The sequence below is a fragment of the Macaca fascicularis genome, chromosome 10 (genome assembly GCF_037993035.2).
Source record: "Macaca fascicularis isolate 582-1 chromosome 10, T2T-MFA8v1.1".
In the NCBI taxonomy this organism is placed as follows: Eukaryota; Metazoa; Chordata; class Mammalia; order Primates; family Cercopithecidae; genus Macaca; species Macaca fascicularis.
In genome coordinates, this window is record NC_088384.1 from 50,674,034 (window position 1) to 50,678,739 (window position 4,706).

Here is a 4,706-nt window from a genome sequence, read left to right on the forward strand (position 1 = left end):
GGCTCTAAGTAAATATTTAATTAATTGATGGTAACAGCGTTAATTTTTAAAAGTTCCTAGTTTTGTTTTTGTTTTCACAAAAGCCTTAAAATGCTTCCAGTGTTTTAAAAGACAAAACTCCACCATGATATCACATTAAACATTAAAATTATTCACACAGCAACACTTATTTCAGAGAAACAATTGATAAGTCAGTTATGTTAGTAACTACTAAAGGCACCTGGTGAGAAAAGCATCCACTAAATTTTACATATTAAAAACTAAAGAGACATCTAGTGCAGAGTTCAAACCTTTACGTTGAATTGTTAAAGAGTCATTAGTGATTTCATGACGCTGATAAGTGTTCAATCAAGTTGAAATGATTTTAAAAAATGCAGGGAAAATGCTAACAAAATACTATATAGTTCCCCTAAAGATGCTTCTTCTAACCTCCCAAGTATTAAATAAGACAGATCTAAATATTAAGTACATATGAAGTATATATTTGTTAGTCATCTATAAATTTTGAGTACAATTCCAGTGATATACCTTTATCTTTTGGAAGAGAAGAACTAAACCTACCATTTCTTGGGCTAAATGGACTATTCCTAAGGTCTTTCCCTCCCATTTATTCTAATTGCCAAGTTTTTAATTCAGTAAGCTCTTGACACCTAGTGATTAACCAGTAACAGCAGAATTTAGTGACCAAGAGAGATGGAGAGAATATGGTGTAAGACAGTATATAACGACAGTAAGCCACTGTATTTGTGGAACCACCGCATGTCAAAACTCCTTAATACTCTAACAAGGCATTTTTGGTCTTTAAGATTAAGGACAGTCCTTACATAAGAGACTCAGTTTCAAACTAAAGTGCATCAAAAGGCAAATTATACTTCAGAAACAACTCTAAAGAGGTAGCCAAAAACCCAGTTGTTTTAGATTGGCCTTGTAAATGAAGTCAGCACATGGATCCACGTGTCATTACCCATGACACGGGTAAGTGTCATGGAGGTCAGTGATTATGTAACTGTAACTGAAAGAAAAAGGCACAGCTCTACAGACGCCCAAGAGAAGCCGGTATGTTTAATGTGGATGTAGAGGGGATAATGCCCATGACAACTGATTGGAACACAACTGTCAGCAGCCTTAACACAGGCTAAGACTGGGTTAAGCCCCAGGAGATGCAGAGAATGACTGAGGAAGCGGTGCTCTAAGGGCACAGTACAGAAGGTAGCTTGGAGTGTGCTGTGTTTCCAAGGGCCTTTTAAGTTGGGTGGTTGAGTAAAAGAGGGTGGAGGCAGGCTGTTCTACTTCCAATTCATGGAGAAATCTTATTTTCTCAGTGTAATACAGAGGCTGTTCTATGATTTGTAAACACTATACTTATCATTGGAACAGCATACTGCTATCAAGAAATAGGGAAAAGACAGTAAAAAAAAATGTGTGGAAAGAATAATAATGGGTTTCTAACTGAATGCTTGCTTTTGAAGAGCCAGAAACAAACAAAAAATCCTAAGAGCAGCAAACATCTTCCTCTGTTATATTACTGAATTACTCTTTTTTTTGATTCTTATTTCATAGGAGAGATATTTACAATTTTGAATTACAATGTTTGAAAAACGTTGAAAATAACCTGAAAGGGGAAAGTTGACCTAGGCCATTTTATTCTCTTAAAAAAACCCAAACTTTTATATAATAGTAATCCCTGAACTGATTATTTTTGAAGGCTTTTCAGGTGATCTGATGTGCAAGTTGAGTTTGTTTTACTATTTAGTTCTTTGGAATAGTAGAGCATTATATGATGCTCTTACTGGAGGCTTAATGGGATTAAGAGATTAAAAGCTTTCACATTGTTTGGTTTTTACATCTATAAATAAAACAAGTTGATATCATTTTCTAATATTTAGCTATACACATTTTTGTGAAAATTCTGTGGGACTTGGAAAGTGTTATGGATTAGCATAAGAAACAAAATATTTTTCCATCTTTCTCACTTGGAATTTCACATAGCAGCATTTTAATCATCTCTTCCATTAAACCAAGATTACACAAAAGCATTTGAGGACATTGAGGACTGGCACTTCTAATTTTGCTTCAGAAACCAGTACTCTAAATATCGGGTTTGGAGGTCAGTTACATCACTGTCTTTGTATAATCAGTCATTAAAAAATATTTTGGGGACATTTCTCAGAAGTCTCATCCCCGTATTTTTGTTCTTAACACATCTCACCACAAACTCAACCACACCTATGGTTTGCAAACTTTGGGAAATGTCAGTATATGCCATTATCATGGTTATTAGTACTATTATTTGTTAAAAACCCTTTGAAGACAATTTTATGTGACTTATATATATAGTTAGTATTTTAATTTGGATATTCTCCAGTTATGTGCAAAGATTAAAACTAGGCAGTGTCACTTTATATAACTGGCACCTTTTATATGGCTATGGGGACTGCTTGGTGTCTATAATTATTATGTATATTTGTTGGACTGAAATCAAACTTAAAGTCTTCCATATTTCAAGTGTTTCTGTTGTAAGCAGTAGGTACAGAAAATAATGACATAGTTGTGTCTAATTCTGTATAGTTCAGCACCCTCCACAGCTGTCAGTCTCTGATTTGATCTACCTTTACCAGACTGAACAGATCCTTGAATTTACTTTTGTGTATATCCTTCCTTCTTGCTCACATTGGGAATCAGACTAATGCTGGAAAGATGCATCTTCAGACTTTATTGAGGAACTCCAGATTGAGACACGCTGGGATTGAGTCCGTGGTTAGAGAAGATGGATTAAATAGAAACAAAACAGGAAACATGTGCTTGGCATCTAATAGCAGTTGCTGAGGGTGATTCCACTCTTGTAGTTGTGCCTGGATCGTTGGTATAAAGGCCGCTCTTACCCGTTCTTCAGATTCATTCAGGGGAGGATAAAAGTTTTAACATTTTGACAGTCTACTGGGTGCTGAGGGAGGTACACATGGAGCAGATGGCCTCTGCATCCTCCTGAGTTTTCTTCTTTAATTGCAGGTGCTGGGCTGTTTGGATCAGAGGTTCCACAGTCTGAACTACTCCACTCTGGCTTCTTCCCCGAAGCCAGTCCCCAAGCTGACTTATATTGTACCTGAGTTGCACGTCTGTGCTCCAAGAGCAGAGGTCCTTCCACAGGAGCAGGTTGTTAAGAGTCACTGCATTGATCATGTAGAAGAGCTGTTTGAACACCTGCAGGATGATCGCAGGGTCCAAGCCCTGGTCACACATGACTGTGTGAAAGGCATTCGTCTGGCAGATGATAGCTTCCAGGCGGTATGAGTTATCCCCACCTGCCATGCTGGAGGAGCGCTTCCCGTAGCCAGTGGGCTTCACACCAGATAGACCCTGAATGCTCTCATTTTCCAACATGGCAGAAAGTGTCATCGGCTGCAACACACCCTCGGCAATTTTAATGAGCTGCTGGTAGATCTGAATGGAAAGGTCACACAGCACCTGACGGTGTTCGGCGAGGTCGAAGTTCTTAAGGCAGTGTTCTGCTTTGCAGTGTTCTGAGTCATGAAGCCCTCATCCCTGCTGTACTGCTTCAGACGGTGAACAAGGCGGCAGGTGTTGGATAACAAGAATGACGTCATCTCAAAGTCATCTTTGTGCTTCTTCAGGACTTTCTTAATGCTGTTGATGGTGGAGGTCATCAGGGAGTGCACCTTGGGATCGTCGTTGGTGTAGTCCGCGTGTCAGATGCACATGTAGAGGATGTAGGCGGGGAGACAGGGCACTGCTCCCGACAGCATCTTGGGCTTCAAGTCTGTCACCAGGTTCCAGATGAGGAGGGCCTCGCCCTCTTTGTGGTACTCCAACATGCCCTGGAAATCCTTCTCTTTCTGCTGGACTGTGACCTGCCTGTTGAGCTCATGGCGCTTCCTCTCACTCTGGGCCAAGGCCTGGGCAGCTTCTAGGTCATGCGATTTCTTCATGTAAACCTTCAGTTACTTTTAGAGCTTTCTCTCATTCTTTTCCTCTCACTTTATTTTTCACCACAGAACTTCCTATCAGCTAGTATGTTGAATATTTTGCTTATTAACTTTGTTTATTTTTTTCTCCCTCAATTAGAATATTTGCTCCTTGAGTGCAAGGATTTGAGCCTGTTAGGTTCACTGCTGAATTTTAGGCTCCTGGAAGATACTCAGCATTCAAGAGAGACCATTCAATAAATACATGTCAAATGAATGAGTCTGTAAGTTCATCAATTTATTTGCCCATGTGCATTAACTTTTGCCCATATACATCCAATAACTCTTGTTATATGAAATCAACTCTACTATTTCCTTCATGTAATACTTTCAAAATATGTGTGTATATAAATATATACAGAGATCATAGATCATGTCATCTTATATGACAGATACACACATGTATGACTGACATATATATAAATATATACACACATTTATATGACTGATACATGTATATGTACATATATACCTTATATAAGTGGAATCAGGCAGTATTCAAACATTCAATTAGTAATGACTATAGTTTAAGAGAAAGTTTAAAGCTTCTGATAATTTAAATAAGAGCAAACATCACTACTACTAGTTTTTTGGGGAAAAGATTACAAATAGGGATAGTGTGATAAAAGTGTACAATATTATTTACATTTGTGCACTTAGATCCACGTTCAAACTTTGGCTCACGTATATATGTATAGCACATTTGAATATGTGCTACAATAT

General features: G+C 38.1%; 1 pseudogene; it reads right to left on the minus strand.

Annotated features, from left to right (window-relative positions):
* Positions 1–2,705: 2,705 nt before the first annotated feature.
* Positions 2,706–4,194, minus strand: LOC102141188 (unconventional myosin-Vb pseudogene; annotated as a pseudogene).
* Positions 4,195–4,706: the final 512 nt, after the last annotated feature.